The 22474-nt window shown below is 44.9% G+C and overlaps 1 protein-coding gene across 6 annotated transcripts in view; it reads right to left on the bottom strand.

Moving 5' to 3' along the window:
- DOCK2 (dedicator of cytokinesis 2) overlaps window positions 1–22474 on the bottom strand; it is a 433369-nt gene that overhangs the window by 115389 nt on the left and 295506 nt on the right. The gene's annotated exons all lie outside the window — the stretch shown is intronic.

Here is a 22474-nt window from a genome sequence, read left to right as displayed (position 1 = left end):
CTCAATAAATGGTTACACTTAAGCATACCAGCACATCATAGGGCTAAGTTGTCAATGGGTTATATGGTAAAGCTACACAGGCACAGCTAACATTTGGGGCTCTTAAACTTTGAGTCATGCCATTCCCTTGACCCCCCCACCCAAAATCTTATTGTACACATTTGTAGCCCATTATATCTTTGTTATGAAGCAACCAACCAATGTACATTATGTTATGATTAAAACAATAAATCCTTATTACACTAAACCAAGCCACCAATTATGCTGCTACCATAATGGGATTATATATTTCATCTTGGAATTTTAAAGGCCTTACAACTTCAAAGTATGTTCTGTTGCACACTGCCATTTCAAGATTGGCAGAATATTGCAAAGGAAACCCTCCTGTTCTTCTGAGGGTAGTGGATGTTTCCCTGGTTCATCTTAGGGAAACCTAAGTCTCCTTTGAGCCTCCAAGTTCCCAGCTGGCGGAGGAGCATGCAGATGGCTTTCCAATGGATACTCTGTTCCTGGATTTCTCCTCCAGCACAGGAACCGGGTCAAAGGTGAGAGCCCAGACACCTGAGTTCTAGTCCTAACTTTGCCATCAATGAGTTAAGTGATTTTGGGTGAATATTTTAACCTCTGTAGGCCTCAGTTTCCTCATCTGTAACATCAGAAAGAGGCCTAGACCTCCAAATTCTGAAAGTCTATAATTGGCACCTGAAATTAGAGAGATGTCAAAATTCTTCTCCTTTCCTTTCTTGTACCTTGGATAAGGTTGGACTCTGAGGCCATGGTTCCTAAACTCTGCTGCACATTAGAATTACCTGCCACCCAGCTCTCCCGACATCGGGATGTTTAATTCTCCCTGGGTGATCTTAATATGTGGCAAACATTGGGAACCACTGCTCTTAGGGTGAGTGAGCTCAACAGACAAAAATGAGGCATGCTGACCTGACTCCAACACTAGCCAGCTGTGTGATCTTAAGCAAGCTATTTAATCTCTATAAACTCTCATTGCTAAGCTCCCATAAGGTTTTGCAAGCAGTAGTGACATAATGCACAGGAGTGTCTATCTTGCTACTCAAAGTGTGGCCTGTAGACCAGAAGCATTAGCATCACCTGGGAGCTTCTTAGAAATGAAGAATTGCAAGTCCCAGCCCACAGCTGAAGAATCAGAATGTGATTCTAAGATCTGCAAGTGGTTATTAGGCCCATGGAAGTTTAAGGAGCATTGCCTTAGCATACAGTAGGAATTCAATAAAATGTATCTTTTGTAAGCCTTCTCTGCAATCCTCCCCTTTCACTCACTAACCATCAAGTAACACTTACATACTATGTGCAGCAATGGATGATGGGCTACTAGCACAGGAAGTGGCACACAGTCCAACTTTAACAGATGCTTGGTGATTGAATGAATTGATTCAAAAGGGAATCAGACCTGGCTTCTTCTCTTAAGGAGCTCATGGTCCATGAGGAAAACTGAGATATGAATGCCAATATCCAGAACAGAGTAATAGTCATGAGCAATGGAGACTCACCTTTAGTTGCACATGTGCTATGTGCCAGATACTAGCTAAGCAATTTCTATGCAGTTCCCCTTCGAATCCTCCAAGCAACATTGGGAAGTAGATGCCATTATTAGCCACCTTTTACAAATGAGGGCACTTTGGCTCAGAGGGGAGAAGCAGCTCATCTGAAACTTGACTCAGTTAGTACATGGCACCAATAAGATTTGAAGGCAGGGCAGCTCCAGCCTGATCACCTGGTAGTACTGCTGCTGGGAGATGAGGCGGAAGGGCTGACTTTTGGCTTACCAACTTCGACCATGGTCCCTTCAAGGGCAGCCCCGTCTCTGGGCACTGAGAAAAGTGCAAAAGGAAGCCCTGCAGGCAGAGATGTTGGGTCTCTATTCCAGCAGAAGAGCTGGCCAGAGGGCCGCCAGCTCCCATGGGCCACTTGTCTGACATAGTTCACCGCGTCTAGCTGCCCCCTCCCAGGCCTCCCTCCTGCTGCTTGAACATTTTACTTGCAAATACATTCTGCAGATGATGCCAGTCTTCTCAATGACAGGCCCAGGCAACAGAAAAGAAATTTATAGTCTGAGCTTGGGGATGGGAGCAGAGCAACTTTCCAGAAACGGCCTGATGTGGGCCAGAGTTTGGGAGTCCCAGACCAGAAGTCCTGAACTCCAGGCTAAGAAAAGGCCTGTGGTCACCAGGGATAAAGCGCAAAATGTAATTCCCTTGGGTCTCCCTCTGCACACAGATAAGTTCCCCCAAATCCGCACCTGAATCATGTCTTGGTCAGTAGAATTTCATCATTCAACAGGAGGTGGTGGATGGCACGGAAGCTGGTGGAAATATTTATTTGTACCTCAACCTTTCTGGAATTCTCTTCCCCCTTCTCCCTCCCCTAATCCTGCCACGTCCATGGGGGTAGGACTTTTGTTCCTTCCCGTTAGAGCAGTGTTCTCTTTGTGCGGGCCCTGGAGCAGCAGCAGCAGCAGCATCTGAAAACTTGTTTGAAATGCACATCCTCAGGCTCCACCCCACACCCACTGAATTAGACAATCTAGGGGCAGACCCAGCGGTCTATGTTTAACCAGCCTTCCCAGGGACTCTGCTGGGTGCTCAAGGGTAAGAGCCAGGGCCTTAGAGAGCATCTCTAGTGAGTGAATGATGCTAGGGGGAAGGAAGAGGAACAAATGTTGCTGGTAGGGAGGAAGAAGCAGAAACTGAGGCAAAGAAAGGGTGAAAAGAGACTCCCAAGACCGGGTGAGGGGATGGGTTAAGATTCTGGGTAGCAAAGATCAGTAACACCTGCTTTGGCGTGTTCCGGAGGGGAATGGCTGTGTAAGTGCCCCGATGATGGTTGCCCGCTGGGCCCAGCACTACCAAACCAGCAAAGCCTCCAGCTCTAAGGGACATGCACAATTGTACAATGAGAATATCAGCAGTGACCACAATGGGCCTAGGACCAGAGGAGTCACCATGAATGCACTGCTAAGCAAAGGTCCCCAGGGACTTTTGTATGACTCTCTGGATGGGGAGGGAGCAGAGAGGGATGGAGGCGTAATCGAAGGCTGAGATTGAGTTCCTGTGAATGCCAGCCAAGTCAGGTCAAGGCTGCTGTGGGTTAGATTTAATTTTATTTAGAGAAAATAGAGACCTGTCATCATCTATCTTGTCCGTTCATGGACATAAACTGATACCCAGCCCACCTGGACCATTTTAAAGAGGCACCATTGTGAAGAGCATCCTCAGGCCCTCCCAGACTCTCTTTTGGTGACAGCACCTTATGAACACAGAGCAGGGGGTGGAAGGTGTTGTTTCCTGATACACATATTCCAGGGGAACCCAGTAGCTATTTCAGGGATGGGAGCTGTAACTGTAAAGATAGCCCCAAAGCCCCACTTAAGCATCAAAATGTCAATTCTTCCACACTTAGCCTTAGCCCAGCTAGAGCTCCCACCCTTACCCTTCCACATCCCACCCTGCACCTGGCCTAGGGATATCTGCAGAATACAGCCAGGCAAGAACAGGGGAGCTAAGGCTTTCTCTGTTCTGGGCAAGGATAATTCTGCCTCATCCCCAGTCTGGCCTCGATACCCTTTCTCCTTATTTTGAAGTCTACCTTGACACTTGCCATCTCAGCAGAAAGTGCTTTCTTCCCCTTTCAACTCCTATGGTAGGCCCTGTTTCCTTCTCTTTCTCTCTAAGTGTTATCATTCCCTGTTTCTTATTACCGTATTTTCTAATATGTCATTTCAAGCAATAGACAATAAGTTCCGAGAGGTTAGGAATCTTGTCTCACCTCTTTGTCTAACCCACCATGGAGCCTGACACAGATTAGGCTTTCAGAACATATCTGCAGACGGAGTGACAGACACAACTACCTGTCTGACAACTCCAGGTGAATGTTTGCAGGCATCTCAAACTCAAGATGCTCAGTTGGTATTCATCTTCACGTCTTTGCTCACCCCAAATCTAGTTCTCTTCCTTCTCTTGGGAAATGGAACCTCCATCCTCCCCCACTTTCCAGTTGCCTCTATGGAAACCTTTGACATCTTTACTACTTTCTCTGGCCACATCCAACTCTTGATCAAGTTCTTTCTGACTGCACCTATAACATATGGCCAGACTCTCCCCTTTTCTCTCCACCTCAGGTCAGTCCGCCATCATGTCTCCCTTACACTACAGCAATAGCCTCCTAACTGTCCTCTGTTTCCAATCTTGCTCTCTCCCCTCCAGGGAGCAACCAGAGTAGGCTTTTTAAAAACCCAGTCCTATTACTCACATCTCTACTTAGCCACAATAAAGCGTGAAGCCTTTAGCTCAGGTTCATCAGCCACCACTCTGCCCAGACACATTGACTTTCTCCAAGTTGGATAAATTGGTTTGTTCTAGTAAGTTCTGGCCTCTATTCTTCTTCTTCTTCTTTTTTTTTTTTTTTTTGAGACAGAGTCTCACTTTGTCACCCAGGCTGGAGTGCAGTGGTGCAATCTCAGCTCACTGTAACCTCTGCCTCCTGGGGTTCAAGTGATTCTCCTGCCTCAGCCTCCTGAGGAGCTGGGATTACAGGCACCTGCCACCACACCTGGCTAATTTTTTGTATTTTTAGTAGAAAAGGAGTTTCACCATATTGGCCAGGCTGGTCTTGAACTCCTAACTTCAAGTAATCCATCCACCTTGGCCTCCCAAAGTGCTGGGATTACAGGCATGAGCCACTGCACCTGGCCTGGCTTCTATTCTTCTTACACAACTTTATACTTTTCCTTCTTAGCACTTGTCACAATTTTAATTAGATATTTATTTATGCAAGACTTGTTTAGTGCTTGTCTCCTTTCCTAGGTGGAGCTCCTCGAGGCAGAGAAATGTCTGCTTCGTTCACCATGTTTTCCCAGCATCCAACGCAGTGCCTGAATTTAAAAGGTGCACAGTCAATAGTTTTAAAATGAACACATGTTTAAATTTCAACCATTATGCTCAGCATGCTATACTTATTCTTGCTCTGTTGTTAGAGTTGATTAGCTAGCAAAGGTAATACATTCCCCTGATGCAAGGCAAGACTAGGCAATTCAATTTAATTCTGTTCAGTGCAGTTCAAGTCACTTCAATTATATTCCATTCATCTTAATTTAATTCCACAAACCTTCACAGATACCAGAACTCTGACAGCCTTTATCCTAGGTGTGGAAACATCAAAAATGATGATGATCCATTAATTGCCCTTGGGGGGGCTACCCATTTATGTCCCCTCATCTATGGCCAATAACAATTGTAGGACATATGACTGATCTCCCTACATGCATGAAGTTGCAAATGGGCAACAGGTTGACATAAGCAGTGTGTCACTACCATCACTCACTCATGTAATACACTGGGGTGTTTACCATGATAGCTACAGTCATCTTTCTTAGTCCTCAGTGATATGTTCCAAGACTCCCAGTGGATGCCCAAATCCATGGATAGTGAACCTATATATACTATGAACCCTAGTATATATATTCAGTTCATAGTCTATACTGAACCCTATATATACTATGATTTTTTTCCTATACATGCATTCCTGTACAGTGAATATACTGGACAAAGGGAGGATTCACATCCTAGGTGAAGAGAGTAGGATTTCATCACATGACTCAGAACAGTACACAATTTAAAACTTATGAATTATTTATCTGTGGATTTTCCATGTAATATTTCTGGACCACAATTGACTGCAAGTAACAAATCATGGAAAGTAAAACCATGGATTGTGGGAGGAGGGAACAACAACACAGAAGCCCAAATATGCACAACACCAGTACAGGTGACTAATGATGGCCAAGAATGTGGAGTCAAATGACTGGCCCTCCATTATTGGTCATTTTAAGTGATAGAAATCCTCCAATCCACCTTGAAAACCTATCCTAGAACCCCATGTTTCTTTCCAATCAATAATTTTCCTTTTTATTCCATTTCATCTTGAGTATATGAGATTTGAGCCTACTCACTTCCCAAAAGATGTGAGATGAATGGCAGGCTGAAAAACAAGACATATGAACATTATCAATGGCCTGAAATGAGTTCATCTGCTACAAGAATCAGAAATAGCACCTTTCAGGCACCTGAACTGAACAGATGTAAATACCCAAGGATCTGTCTCTGAATTCTCTAACACTAAGAAAAAAAAGATACCCATATATACAGTTTTTATCTTTTGACATGGAAGGCATACATAGCTTTCTATAGGAACCACGTTATTTTCTCGTCTGGCACTATACACTGGTGGAAATTTATCATGGGTCCTTACGAAGGAACTTAGAGAGGTAGGGTAGACCTTGCCCTAATCAGTTTCACAAAAGCATAAAATGCTCCTCATCCTGACCGTTCCCTCATCCACCTTCAATAAAGGCAATTCTTTGAGGGATTGATAGCCTGAGATCTGACACTCCACCTCTGATGATCCAGCTTTACATTGGTTAAATTTCATTTAACCTATTTACTCTTATCTGGACCTCAACAGAAACCAAACAAGCTGCCTGCACTCCTTCCTAATATTGCAGGCTCAGCTCTCTAAAGTGCTTCTGTTTCCTCTTTTCCTGGCCAAACCTCTTTTCCATCCTATTGTTGTACTTCCTATTTTGCCCTCTGAGCATTCTATCCGGTCTCCACAGAACTACTTCTAGATCTTTCTAGATCTACAATGACTCTAAGGATGTGGAATAACTAGGATGGCACCTGTTAGTAAAATATCTAGTCAAGGCCAAGTAACATACAGTCGGGGACCTCAGAACTGGATGGACTCTCTGAGGTCCTTTAGTCCAACACTTACCCTTATGCATGATCCTCTGTGAAGCATTCCCAATAAAAGATCCAGTGACCGCTGCTTGCAAGATTCCAAAGAGAGAGAGATCTCTACCTAATCAGAAATTCCCTCACCCTGTGGACTATTAAAAATGCTAGAAAGTTCTTCCTTATGTTGAACCATAAACTCTTTCTAGTAACATCAAGCCATCAAACCTGTTCTACTTCTGCAGAATGATCTTCTGATTCCCCTAAAGTTGTTAGGAATAGTTTGTGCTTTTTTTTTTTTTTTTTTGAGATGGAGTCTCTCTCTCTGTTGCCCAGGCTGGAGTGCAGTGGCGCCATCTCGAGTTCAAGTGATTCTCCTGCCTCAGCCTCCCGAGTAGCTGGGACTACAGGCATGCACCACCACGCTTGGCTAATTTTTTCGTATTTTTAGTACAGACAGGGTTTCACCGTGTTAGCCAGGATGGTCTCAATCTCCTGACCTCATGATCCGCCCACCTCAGCCTCCCAAAGTGCTGGGATTATAGGCATGAGCCACCATGCCCAGCCAGTTTGTGCTTTTTATACATGATTTCTACTCATCAGAATATTCTGCAATGCTACCTACATTTTCAAATGTTGTTTCTGCCCAGTCCTAGGCTTAAAGACTTTGTTAAGTTAGTAATTTACTAATGGAAGCTGTTTGATTTGGATTCTAGGAACCTGCCTCTTTCCTTAACCAACCATGAGTTGCTAGTGCTGATAAAACACATTGTCTTTGAGAGACACAAAGTGTACTAGGCTTTTCCCCGACTCTCTTAAGTATTTTTGGCAAAACAGAGAAGCATGAAAAGGTGAGACCCCTTTGCCCTGAACCAATTATGAGGATGACTAGGTAGCTGATGAATGACAGCCCCTCCTGCCTGAATGTCCTTTATTGCTGGGCATTGCTGCACACCAGCTTTTTTCCTGGATTTAATACTTACTTAACAATCTTTAAGAGAGTTCCATGCCTACATTGCATCTTAAAATGTGACATTGTTCCTATACAATCAACATTTAAACCACATTTTATAAATTTATACCAAAAAATAAACCCAGGAAAAAAAGCACCCCCTTTGTCCTCTATTTTAATAATAAGAGGGAAAGGGTGCTGGGCTAATGGTAACAGCTGCCTTTTCTGTGTATGGAAAGCTGTAATTTAAATATGCACACCAGCTTTTCAAGCAGAATGTTCTAAACCATCTCGGATGATGGAGTTTGCAGACTTTCTGTTTGCCCTCCTCTTGCTTTTCCCACCTTTGGGGCTTTTCACTGTCCCCAGAAACCCAAGCTTAGAATGGAGAAGGAAGGCAAAGACCATATCTAATAGATTCATAAGCTCCTTATTAACAGTGCAGTTAAGTGTAAATGGGGTAGGTGCCTTTTTTTTTTTTTTTTTTTTTTTTTTTTGCAAAACAAAGTTTCCAGATTCTCTGTGTTCCATTTAGCCAGGCCCTCATTTCTCACCACAGGGGAGACAATCAAGTTGACAAAGACTGTGTTTTGTCCTTCTCTGTGCAGGTGGACGTCATGTTTCACACTTGCACTCATGTCTGCTTGGTTCCACACAGGGAACGTATCCACTGGGTGAATTTTAAATGTTCTTGCACTGCTTGCGTTTTCAAAAGCACAGGATATGAGCATCTTGGTCAAGGTGAGCTGGTAGGACCTCTCCTGACGCCTTACACCCTCACAGTGGACTTCCCACTGGAAACCTCCACTTTTGCTGCTTAGCTCAGTGTGTCTCTGCAAATAGGCATGTGTAAGGAAATAATAAATGCCTAAGGCGATGCAGGTGGGGAGCAAGGGAGAGTCAGGAAGACAAAGAACAGTAACACCACATGGAGTTCTACCAGCTTTTGGGCTAACAGGGTCATGAACAGATCAGGAACCTGAGACAATCAAAGGACTTCACTCCACAGAGCCAAGGTACTCTGGGGGCTGGAAAACTCAGAAGGGTTTCCATATATTCCTGAGACTTCCTTGTACATTGCCTTTAGTGTCCCATTACCAGGAATGAGTCCTTATGTGGTTTCACCAGACTGTTTAGCAGTAGAAAGAGGACAGACCAAGGAGTCCCAGTCCCCACCTGTGACCTCAGGCAGTCACCTGACACCTCTGAGCTTCAGTTTTCTCATCTGTTCAGTGGGGATAGCATACTTCTCCTTACAGGGCTGTGGAAAGGACAACATAGTCTTACATAGAAAAAGTAGTACTAAGCTAACATTGGTTGAGTGCCTATTACGTTCTATACAATGCGCTAAGCACTTTGTCTATTTTGTCTCATTGAATCCTGATGACAATCCTACAAAGTAGGAACTCTTACTATCCTCATGCTATGGATGCAGAAACTGGGGCTCAGAGCAGTTAAGTACCTGGCTAAAGGCCAGAAAGGCAACTAGAATTGATGTGTCCATTTAAATTCATTCATTCACTCACCATTATTTATTGAGTGCCCTCATTCCATGCCAGGCAGTGAGAAGCAAATCACACATAGTCCCTGCCCTCATGGCGCTGACAGTCTTATAACTGCAAAGTACAAGGTGCAGAGTAAATGGAGGTCAAATCGGATTCCAAATTCTACTCAGCATCTAGTAGGCCCCAGAACAAACTCTCCAGAATAACGGTATTGCTCCTGTGGTTTTGCCTGGTGTTCATGATTGAGACATACTCAAGGAAGACAGTGCTGGCTCTGCAGGTCCTCCAGGGACACAAACCAGTCATGTTGGCCAATACAGAAACATCATACACATTTTCCTTATAGTTGATGCATTCCTGGACCCATAGGTCTAAAAGGAACCTTGAGAATGAATTCAATTTATTTCTCTGCCTCTGAGAAAGATTACATTTGAACTTTTTATGAGAGAGATCCAGATAGGGAAACTTCACTTTAAAAACCTCGTTCAACAAAGCTTGTATTTACAAACAGGTGAATTTAAGGGCATCCCCGTGAGTTTAAATAGTGAACACTCTGGTGCATTTTAAGCAGGATTGAGTCAATGTATTTTCTTAGCACATCACTTTTCAGGAATGCAAAATATACCTGTGCCCAGCATCTTAAGGCTTCTAAAAAGTAGATGATGCCTTTCTCTCTGTTCACTTGCAAGCTCATGTCTTTAAAAGCATTTGTTTGGAAGTCCCTCCTTAAATCTAACCTGAATCCAACCTGTTGTGCTTGAGGTCACTTCAGTAATCTTTCCGATACAACCCAAGAGAGAGGGACTGGAGGAAAGAATTTAAGACCCCCATGAGATCAGGAGCAGCCTCTTAAGTTAGCAGTATCACTTGTGGCTAAATCTTCGCATCATTTCCCTAATTTTTTCTAGCTGCTCCCAGGCACTCCAACTGTCTCTGAGAATTTTCTTCTTGGACACACTGAAAGGAGCATCTGAAATTTGTGCCATGCAGCTTAGCACTTGCTCAACCAGGATGAATCTTAGAGACCATCAAGTTTTGCCCTTGCAGGAGAGAAGAGGAAACTGAGATTCAGAGAACTACTGTGACTTAATCAAGGACATGTAGCAAATTAGTGGCAAAGCCAGGAAGATAACCCAGACTCCGGAACCCAAGCCTGGTGCTCTTTTTTTATTTTTTTCAAATCTATGTCTCCCCCACATCTGACTCTGTTTTCTTGAGCTCCAGAGCCACGCCCTGTTCCTTTTTAGGACTCTCACGACCCAGGCTTAGGTACATTAGCTGCCCAAAGCACACTTGGCTTGCTCTGACTCGAGCAGTACAATGAGCTATGTCTTAGTTTCAGGCAAGGCCACCTTGACCATGAGACATGAAAAGGAACTGAATCTATGGAACCTCTGCTATGTAGCAGGGACTCTGTTGGCACTTTGCTAAAGCCCTGGGAGGCAGGAATTCTTAGTGCCCATTGCCCAGATGAAGAAACTCAGTTTCGGATTGGTTAAAGAATGTCTCTGCGGTTCCACAGCTATGTAGTGGCTAGGCTAGAATTCGAAACCAGGTTTGCCTGCCTTCTTCAGGAGAAGAAGTATGATACTGTTTCATACACAGTCCCCAGAACATTAATGACCAGCTGGAAAGAACTAACAAAGTCATACTGAAATTGTACACTGGTGCCCTAATGACCAAGAGAAAATACATTTCATCCAATTCAAAGGTATAAAGATGTACGGTAGAAGCCACAAACTGGCCTTGGAGGAGCCTCAGAGTGACAGCACCCACTGTCCAGGGGCTCCTCCTCCTCTTTTCTTCCCTCCCAGTCTCTCTCTCTCTCCCTTCCTTTAACACTTATTGAATATGCCAGCTACACAGTAGGCGCTCAGTAAGTGTTCGGGCCCAGAACCTTCCTATGGGAAAGGCCTTTCACTTTCTGAACATGGCCTGGCACTGTCCAGATGCCCTTCTATCCTGTGTGGTCCCAGGCAGGGGCATCTCCCCTTCTCCTCCAGGATCACTCTGAATCCTAACTTGATGGCAGCTGCCTGGCGATCTCATCATCCTCCTGACATGGCCATGTAGCTCCTCAGCTTCCATCATTCCCGAATCTCTGCAAAGTTATGGGGTTGCCTTGCTTCAGAGGGCATAGAAGTGCTTAGCTCTGCTTGGGTTTGCTCTTGGCTGGTGGAGACCTGTGACTGCTCTTCCGCTCCCTTGAGCCTTCCGCATGGAGGTTTGCCAAGTCACAGGAGGCACAGTCTGCGATTGATTCCTAATGCCCCTGCTAGGTTTTAACAGCTGGTGGAAACGTCTGCTCATATTTCACCCACACTCCCCTGGCTGCGGGTTCAAATCACTGTCGATTTGGTCATTGCGTTACACACATGTGCAGCCCGGGTGGACCTGTGTGAGCCTTCCCAGCATCAGCTGCCTTGACCTCTCATGCGGTTCCTCCCCTGGGTTTTGAGAGCCACTCCTTGAAAATCATCTTGGAACATGTAGAAACAAAGAAACAACAACAGCAACAAGTTTGAAAGGGCCCAAGATTCTGCGTTTGGAGAATCAAACTATACTATATCCTGGGCAAGTCACTCCCCTCCTTGGACCTGAGTTACCCCTTTCATAAAATGGAAGAACAGAGATAGATAAGTGTACAGGTCCCCTCTGTACCCAGGCTCTGCCTGGGTCTGCTGAACCACAGCTTCAGGAGGGTGGCCAAGAGGCCTTTCTGGTCCCTGCCTGACTGCCTTCATCTATTCCCTTTCCTGAGGTCTGAAAACACTTTTTTGGCTTTAAAATACAAAAAGAGAAAACTGAAAAATCAAAATAGAAAAAAGTTTAATTAAATGTCTACATAAAGGAATGTTATGTAAACATCATTAATTGTTAAGTTTGAAGTTCATAAAAATTTTATTACACTTAAAAACAATTTGTTCCTCACTTTGAAAGGATTTTCAAATATGTCCAGCGATTGCTAAGGCTTCACAGCCATGAGTTCGTCACAGCCAAACACTTCCAAAAGCAAAATCATTAAAACCTCTTTTAAACATACTACTGCAAATAATAATAATAATTAACGTGAAATGTGGGTGACTTTCAGTACGTTTGATAAAATGTGGGGTGAAATCTCCAAAAGGAAGAGTGTTCAGGGTCTTTGAAAGTCTTAGGATTGGTCTAGAATCAGAGTATAGAATATGTTCTCATATTTATAAATCACTTACTCTGTGCCAGGCTCTTGTGAAGCCTTTCCCGTGCATTAACTCACTTAATTGGTGAGACAATTCTTGAGGTAGATACAATTACCATTCCTATTCTACAGGTGAGAAAACTGACTCAGAACAAGTAAGTGGCACAGCTGGAATGGAAAACCAATGGAGCCAGGGCTCATGCTCTTAGCCACCTAACCATATACAATGCTTGCCATCCCGGGTGTTTCCCGAGGAGAAAACAAGTGCTGGCAGGTGGAGAAGGGAGGGAGCTGCATCTCCCTAATGAGGAGTGCACTTTACACCGCATTAAATGGAACCCATTCCTTGCTTGGCTCTACCACTACTAGCTACCTCCTCTGTGGTTCTCTTCTGCCCACAGACGTCTCCTCTGTAGTTGACTCTCAGCCTCTTCTAATGCTATTAATAATGCAAATAATAGTAATAAAAAGCTGATGTTATTGACAGCTTCATCAGCATTTTATACAGGACTTAATCTCATTCAATCCCCATGACCTCCATTTCATAAACAAGGGAATTGGGGGTTTAGAGATCTGAAACAATTTGCCCACAGTCACATAACTCTCAGAAATAGAGGAAGCTAGGACTGACTCACACTCCAGTCTTATTCTAAAGCCCAAACTGTCTCTCTCTCTTTTTTTTTTTTTTTCTTTTGAGATGGTGTCTTGCTCTGTCACCCAGGCTGGAGTGCAATGGCGCAATCTCGGCTTACTGCAACCTCTGCCTCCTGGGTTCAAGCGATTCTCCTGCCTCAGCCTCCTGAGTAGCTGGGATTACAGGTACCCACCACCACACCCAACTAATTTTTTGTATTTTTAGTACAGACAGCGTTTCGCCATGTTGGCCAGGCTGGTCTCAAACTCCTGACCTCGTGATCCGCCCACCTTGGCCTCCCAAAGTGCTGGGATTACAGGCATGAGCCACCGTGCCCGGCCCCAAATTCTCTTTTAATTAGAAAGATATACATATTGTTTAAACCATTCAATAAATAAGTATATTGAATAACAAAGTGAAGCCTTCCCTTTACCACAATCAACCTACTGTTCTCTCCCTATCTGAGGCTCTCTTCGTATGTTCCACTGTCCCAGACTTCTGCAAAGTATTTATGTGTCTATCTAAGTATCTGTCCATCTTTCCATTCCTTTCTCACTTATGTATTCTGGTGGCTTCACTCTCCATGTGGCAACTCTACACCCAGGATTGAAATGGCATCAAAGGAAGCTTGGAACAGTGACAACCCCTACCTGAGATGTCTCCATTCCAGGGGCAAGGCTGGCTGGAGCCTGATATCCATGGGATTAGGAAAAGTAGGTGGGGTGCTGTGCACCCCTTCTATTTCCGAACCCTTAGCAGGGATTCTGTGGCCAACATGCTAGTTGTATAGACTCCTGCACAGTCTCATGTGCTGAAGTGCCACACTACATTCTCAGCCTGGGAGGTTTCTGGGCTCAGCTGGCTCAGATCCCATGTGTGGGGAGCGTTACGAAAAATAGGTTGCCTGCATAAGACTAGTGGCAAAAATCTGACTCAGTGCTACTTCTCTGTTTGTCCTTTACTTAAAGGGGAACCATAATTAAAATGATCCAGAAAAGAAAACCAAGCAGTAGATTGAGTTGCTTGGAGAGAGGACCATGCTGCACTGATTTTTACATACCCTATGCCAGCAGTGCATCGGGTACACAACAGGTTCTCAATAAATTGTTATATGGACAAGTTGATAGAATAAAAAACAAGGTCTCTTCCCAGTGCTGCATGCAAAAAAGCTCAGTTAGAGTGAATTCTTATTTGCAAAGATGAGAGATTTTTAGTTTTCTGATGGGTTTTTCCTCCTTTCTGTTTTCTTAGTCACAGTTCAGGGGCAAAGAAAAGCTTCCATCTCTCTGAAATGGTAGGAGAAGCCCTTGGGGCTTAGGTAACAAATCACGAGGCTCTCTCTTTCACATGCTGTGAGGATAGAAATATTTAACCATCATCACCAACAATGTCATTTGTATAAAAGGGAGTGACTTCCTGGCTGAGAGATGGTCAAAAGAACATACAGCCTAGGAGTGAAGGCAGCGAAGTTTGTGAGCCCGGGGCTCTGGTTCCGGTGTCTGCTTCTTGGCTGTGTGATCTTGGGCAAGTTTCCTAAATTTCCAGCTTCTCAGTTTTGTCATCCATAAAATGATGATAATAATAGTACCTGCCTTAAATAGTGTGTGGAAGAGGCTTAAACAAGCTAATGTAAGTCAAATCTTGAGCACAGTCCTTGCTGTAGCCACACATATGTTTGTCTATATAACAGAAGCTCAAAATTATACCATTATTATTAATAACATACTCTGGATCCTCATCATAATGCTATTCTCAATATCCAAACACTTGATTTCTATTGACAACTATCTGTTCAATGAATGGGTGCACTGGACTGATCAGGGTGCGATACCAAGGCAGGTGTCCACATCCTCCATCTCTGAACCCCCAGAGCTGAGCAGGCAGCACACAGCAGTCTTTGAGTGAATGAGCCAAGAATTCCTAACCCAGGAGACTACGTGGGGAAGGGGCAAGGGCTCTGCAGTGGTATCCAGAAGATCTGGATTCAAGCCCTGACTCCGCCATGTGTTGTATTATTTGGAAGCATTAAGAACCCTCTGTCTGGGGCCACATATGCAGCTTCAGAAGGAATGTCCATGAAACAAATCAGAGGACCAAAGAAGGTAAGCAGGGACGGTCCCTGAGACTGTCCACGCTAGGGAAGGTAAAACCTAAAGTCTTCCACATTTGATAAAGGAATGAGTATAAGAACCATTCCCCTTTTCTCTTGCCCTGACTCTATCCCTGCAAGAGTGAGAATGACAGAGTAGCCAGGGAGGGAAAGGGCTGGTGGGGACTGTGTCCCAGATAAGGCAGGCAGCTCTCATCAGCTCCAGCCAATCACTGCGGTGTGGGAATGCAGGCCCGGTGATGCTGGCTAATCTGACTTCGGAGCAGCTGGAAATCTAAATGTTTACATTCAGCCTCCTGAATTTTACATAGTCTCATCAAATTCAAATTAATTTTATAATTTTGAGTGGGCCAACACCATGAAGACCAGTCAAAACATCACAGGCCACATCTGCCCCGTGGGCTGCCAGTGTTTGGCTCAGCCTCAGTAAGAACCTGCGGCCCAGATTGTGAGAGGAGGCTGCTGAAGCTGGTGGTTCATCACATAGAGTTGGGGACAGAATCTGGTCCCGATACACCCTAATCTTAAGAGATCAAATGATGCTACGAAAGAATGTGGCTGTTACCAGGAATAATGACAAAATTCCCAGAGAAACACAACACTGGACAAAATACTTCATAGGGGAAAACAGTACACCTGAGGCCTCCTGTCACATGGAAAAATCTGTAGCAGGATCCAGGTGCAAGAACCAAAACCAAAAGAGAAACTGACACAACCCTTAGAGAATGACTCCTTTGCTACAAGACAGGGGCCATGCTCAACCCTGGTTCACACAGCGATCTCTATTTCTGTTTACCTAGATCTGTCCTGAGAAAGCTTCTGTTGTTTGAAAGTCTGAAGACTGTTATGCTGAGATAACACTACTGTTTTTTGAGTGCTTCGTAAATGCTAGACACTAAGCGCTCTGCATATATCAAGGCTCTTAATCCTCAAACAACCCTATGAGGAAGGTCTACGTGTTCTCTTGTGAGGAAAGTGAGGCTCAGAAAGGTTAATAACTTCTCTAGGGGCATGGAGCTAGAGCTGAGGTTTGAACCCAGACAGGCTGGCTCCAGCGACCAAGTTTCCAACCACCTTCCATGATGGTTCCTGTCTCATCTCATGATAGCAGAACAGAAAGAGGGAGAGAAAGGCCACCACCACCGAGAATCGTGCAAGATGGGCTTGAACGTGCTTCAGAACAGATGGCACTGGATCCCTCAGTGGGAAGCATCTGTGACCCCTCAAATGCAGAATGCTCCTTCATTGTGAGGTTGTTTTTTTTCTGGTAAATGTGAATCCTGCCAGAGGATAATCTAAGCCAGTATTAACTATAAAAGAAAATTGAGAAAGAAGAGTTACTAACTGATATGAGCATGTAGGTATGGTGAAGTCTATTTGCATTTGCCACTTCAAAAATGAAACCTCTGGCTCTTCTATCAAAAATTCTTAAATGACAGGGTGACAACCTTCTCAGCTGGCTCCTTTAATTAAATGAATCCGAAATGCTACACCTCTGTGTACACTCAGAAACTCTCCTACTCTGTTCCCTTTTGATCTCTGTAATTTATTTTAAAGATCACATTGAACATGCTATTTACTCTGTGAGCCACAGCCCAAAGAAATCAAATTCTAACCTGATCACAGTATTCCATTTCATATCACCCCCATCATTAAAAAGCTGCTATGCTCCCCCGCCTCTGGATACCAACGCCTCCAAATTCAGTCTCCATTCAATATGGAGTTTCAGGCTCCAGCTACTTTTACAAATTATTTCTCACTTTTCATTGACTCCTTCTTTCCTTCAGCCAAACTGGGCTAATGGGCTATCTCCTTCAAGAAAAATTTCAAAAACCGTCCCTTCAGGCAGCCCCAGGAACATGGAACGGGATCTCTCCTCCCATGGGCCTCCATGAGGCTTTCCAGGTGCCTCTATTTACAGTTCTGTCCACATTATTATGATCTCCCTCCTGGGAAGTATAAAACAGGAGGGCAAGGACTGTATCTTCAATGAATCCCTACCACATTCTGCACATAGTAGTTGTGCAGCAAATGCTTGTCAAGTTGAATTGACAATCAGGGAACTGATTCATAAATGGAACAGTCTTTGACTTAAAAGATGCCAAGGAGATTCGAACACAGGGCTATACACCTTTATCCATATGCTCTGCTGCTTTTCATTTAATAATCATCCTTCATATCGGGAACACAGTGATTCTAAGGTTGGGAGGGCACGTCGAGGCTTCTATCACACCTTTGTAATTGGATGCATATAAAAATAGTATAGGATATTCTTATAATTTGGTGATTTCACAAATGCTTGTTATGCTCGCCTTATGCCAAACAGTATGTTCATTACTGAGGAGGCACGGACAAATGACCAGGTGCCAGTCATTGGGGAGCTGAAGGAAAAAAAAAAAAAAAAAGACAAACCACCCTGAGGAACTGGCCCTGAGTGGGTGTCAGAAATTAGTTGTGAGCCAGGTGCAGTGGCGCACATCTATAATCCCAGCTGGCTGGGAGGCTGAGGCGGGAGGATCAGTTAGTCCATGAGTTCGAGACTGCAGTGAGCCATAATCACACCACTGCACTCCAGCCTGGGGGACAGAGAAAGATCCTGTCTCAAAAAAAAAAAAAAAAAAAAATTGTGGAAGGAGGTGTAAGAAAGGAGAGACGGAAAGGAGGGTGGGAGGAAGACAGGCCTATAAAAATATATAAATGTATATGTGTTTGTATGTGTGTGTAGGTAGACGATAGTCAAATACACAGATAGAGAGATGTAGGGGATGGATGAATGAATGAGTGGACAGAGAAAGGGAGGGATGGATGAATGGGTATGAAAAAACAGAGAAAGGTGCAAATAATCATTCTCCCCCTACCCATCTCTTTCTGTCATTACTGTGTTTTATCTTTTTCATAGCACTTATGTGTATTTGCTTACCTTTTTAAAAAAAAGTTCTGAATCCTTCTACTAAAATATAAGCTCTGTGAGAGCAGGGCCTTTATCTACACTGTTCCCCAGAGTATCTTCAGAGCCTAGGTCACAGCAGACAAACAACTACCTTTCAAGTGAATGAATAAAAGAAGAGGTGGGATGAAATTTTCACACCTAGAATTTAAGCTAAGAAGTGAAGAGGGTGTGTACCGAATGGTGGCGTGGCTCCTCTCTCGGTGCCTTACAACACGAGCTCTCTAGGTCTCCTGAAGGTGGGATCAGCCCCAGGGGGAAAGGCCTGAGAGGAATAAGAATGACAAATCCTGACCCTGCTTCTGGCAATTGCGAGGACCCCCGGGTGAAGCTTTGCAGAACGCACGGGCACTGCACGGTGTGACATTTACTTTTTATTTATGGAATGCCTGTGTGCTCATGCTCACCCAGCAGGCACCAAGACCATGAAGGATCCGGTCCTGCTCCTCCCCTCTAGGTAACAGGTAATTTGAAGAACAATACATGCATGCCGACGGCCCGCCATTCCCTCCACCCTAAAGCAGGTGCACTTATTGTTAGGATTTTTACATTTTGGGGGATATTCATTTTCATTTTTGGAAGGAGAGGAATAAGAAATAACGAGACAAAAAGGAATCAGCTTAATGTGGAGGGTTAGAAAGGACCAGGTGCCAGGGCAGATGCCCTGAACCCTTACTCGGGCAATCTGATATTAGTTGCATGGCCTTGGGCAGGAAGCTTCATTTCTTTGAGCCTGTGCTTTCACCATCTGTAAAACAGGGCTAATGAAGTCTACTTGCAGGGTTAGGATCAGAATAATGGATGAGAAAGCATGCAGCCCAGTGCCTGGCACTCAGCCTAGGCACCATCAACAAATGCCAGGTCCCTTCCCACTCCCCTTGGAAAATGTTCTGTCCTATTCCAAGACTCATCTCCTCTTCCCAATCTTGCAACATTTTGTTAATACATTCAAGTGAGTTTACAGTGACTGTACAACGTACAGGTTAAAAGTACAGCTTCCCCTATCAGAGTGCTTGAGTTCATATCACAGCTCTATCACTGATGAAGTATGTGACTCTGGAAGTTTGCACAATCTCTTTGAACTTAAGTTTCCAAAATGGTAACAGAGAGTCATATTGTTGGGTAAGGATAAATGCATGTTGCAGGTTAGGCATTTAGAACAGTTCCAGATACATCGTAAACTCACTCCAGCATGGGTATACTCACTGCTTCTCTCCAAACCCTCTGGCCTTCATTCATTCCTCCCATATGGCAACACTCCTTCCTGACTCAGGGCCTTGCCCATACTCTTCCCTCTGCCTGGAACACTGTCCCCCCAGATCTTTGCATAGCCAGCTCCGTCTGATATTCAGGTCCAGCCTAAAGGCCCTTTCCACGGTGAAGTCTTCACTGCCCACCCAGTTTCAAGTACTCTCCCTCAGCCCTACGTCACTCTCAATGACAGGATCCTACCGTGTGACTTTCAGATTGCCTATCGCTGTGTGAAATTACTTTTCTATTAGGTTTGTTTATTGTCTGTCCCCACCCCATTAGAATGTAGCTCCAAGAGACCAGGAACCGGCCTTTTTCCTTGAAACCGTGGCTGATACACAATGAGTCCTCAGTAGATTGGTGGAATGAAGAAGTGAATGAATGAATGAATGAATGAATGAATGAATGACTATGCCAGATCCCCCAGTTCTTTGCAGTGTTTTGCTGGAAGTCTGCCCACCTAATGCCCAACACAGGAGCTGGGGTAAAGACCAATTTCCAAAACATTCTTGCCCTTTCCTCCAAATATGAAAACCAGCTAAGAATACACACAAAGAAACATAAAGGTAGCTCCTGGGAGAGCCTTCTTGGACTTCCTGTGACTCATCCCCCTCAGTGGCCCAGTTAGAGAGCAAACACATCACTTCCCTCAGATGCCTGTCTCCGGCTACCCCTGGCTGGGCTGGATGAGGGGGGCTGGAACACTACTTTCTTCACTGTGGCAGTCAGGAATAATCCTACGGGGCTGGAGGCTTGGCCTTCTCTTCAAGTGACTGGAAACTCGAGGCTCCTCCCCTGTCAAGGGCAGGGAGACTGTGGAGCGCTCCTTCCTCATATTTGCTGTGCTGAGATGGCCTGCCAAAGTGAACTGGGGCTTCCTGGGTAAACACAGCTTTGGCTCTGAGGAGCTTTGCTCAGCTGATGGTCTGTGAACGGATGCAGGGGAGTAGAGAGGAGGGGATGGCATCGGGGTGTTGCACCAGGGCTGGAGCCTGCCTGGCCTGCTCATGTGGTTTCGTGGAGCCGGCAGTGTGGGGGATGCTCACTTTGCTGGCAAAGAGCCACATCAATATTCTGGGTGACTCCTATGCAAATAAGGACGAGTCTTAGGGCCTGAAGCCAGGAGAAATCAGGCTGCACAAAGGACCGAGGCCATGGACAAATCAAAACAATAAACAAAAACCAGAGGGGCTGGCGGCTGAAGAAAAGCCTTGGGGGCTGAGAGCCCCAGAGGGAAGTGTTCTGCAGGCTGAAAGAATGAGTGATTTCTAGGTGGGAGGAGCACATCCAGCCTCCCTTTTACTCCTTCCTAGCACACGTGGGAAGAGGCCACTGCAGATGCAGCTAAGCCAGTTGGTAGCTGTGAGCTCTGGGCAACAGACTTCACTTCTCTGGGCCTTGATTGTCTCATCTTTGAAATGAGCATAATAATATCTCCCTAATTAAAAAAGAACGCCTGGGAAGACTGCATGAGAGAAACACACACAAAATGTTTGGCACTGAGCCAGGCACAAAGTAACAGCTCAAGTAATAACACTTGTTAGCATTTCTGTTGAGTTGATTCTCACTGATTTTTCACTCTGAGACCCAAAGAGTTCAAATTTGTTCTAGTCTCTCCCCTTGAGCTCTCTGCCCAAAATTATATATGTCCTCTAACTAGAGGAGGGAAGAGAACTACCACTCACTGTATGCCTGCTAAGGCATTAGTATGGTATTATTGACTCATTGTATGAATGATGACACAGTGGAGAGGCTGCACGACTTCCCCAAGGTCACCCCGCTGCAGCAGAGCCAGCTGTCTGCTTTTAACCCACCCCTTGTTAACCATGTCAGAGGATTCTTCTGGGGTCAAGAGAAAGGAAAGGAAACCACAGTCTGCTCCCTAATCTGAGAATTGAGGGTCTCTGTGAATGCTCTTTTGTCCTGGTCATGCTAAGAAGACACCTCTGAAGTTGTAGTCAGGATTTAAATCCTCCTAGAGGCATTTGCCAGCCATTCTCAGGGTGGATAGACCCCAGAGAGGATTTCTGAAGGGAAAAAGAAATTAGAACATGTAGCAGACAAGAGACAGGGTAATGAAACAAGGTATCTGGAAAACGAAGCATTCTGAGCAACCGGACGGAGCCCACCAGGCAGATGGAGGAGGAAGGCTCTTCCCATGGTCAGAAACTGTTCAGCCTTCCCATCATCACAGACAACAGCACAAGGTGCTTCTAGAGCTCTTCAGAAAGGGCAAGCAAGGTTCCTAGCACTGGCGAAAGCCACTACATATTCAGCTGTTTACAGCATCCCAGATGCTTTTCATGAACCTGTTTGCTCCCAGTCACTGGAAGTGGGGATCATCCCCATTTCTCAGATGAGGAAATCAAGGCACAGAGTGTTAAAATGCTCTCCCAAGGTCACTCCATAAGGGATGGCTGGGATTCCACTGAGGACTGGGGAGTTTCAAAGCCTCACTGGTAGTCACTGCACAGATATGGCTGCTCTCCCTCCTTCCCTCTCCAAATCTCCTACCTCCTTCAGTATCTCTCTGCAGGGTCACAGCTGGCTCCTTGTTACTGGGGCTGGAGAAGGCCACGGCTGCCATGTTCTATTTTTGATAATCCTTCCTATTCAGCAGAACATGCCTCTGCCTGCCTTGAAGGACCTGCCAGCTTTGTTCTGAGGTGCCGGCCACACTGCCATCATCACCTCTCAGATACCTCTGTGCATGGGCAGGTCACAGGAAATAGAATATCCGGGAGTTGGGGCTCACCAGCTGTCAGTTACATAAATCTAGGGCACTCCAAGGCAGGGCCTTTGATGTGGCAGCTCACCTCCCTGAGCCTCAATTTCTCCTTCTATAAAATGAGTCCTCAAAGGGAGCCATGGTTAGTGTTAAATGACATCATCCAGGTAAAGTGCTTACCCCAGTCCTGGCACATGGTGAGTGTTTTATAAATATGAATTCTTAGTCCATAGACCTGGAGAATTATAGAGTCACACCATGCTAAGGCCACAAGGTCCTTGGGAGTCAATTAGCCCACTCTTACCACTTTACAGAGACAGTAAAAAAGCAAAGTGGCTTTTCTAAACTTTCCCACTGAATTAAGTGGCAAAGATGACATTAGAAACAGTTCCCTTCATTTTCCATTGC

Source organism: Papio anubis, chromosome 5, assembly GCF_008728515.1.
Source record: "Papio anubis isolate 15944 chromosome 5, Panubis1.0, whole genome shotgun sequence".
Lineage (NCBI taxonomy): Eukaryota > Metazoa > Chordata > Mammalia > Primates > Cercopithecidae > Papio > Papio anubis.
This window is presented reverse-complemented; position numbering and strand designations above follow the sequence as displayed.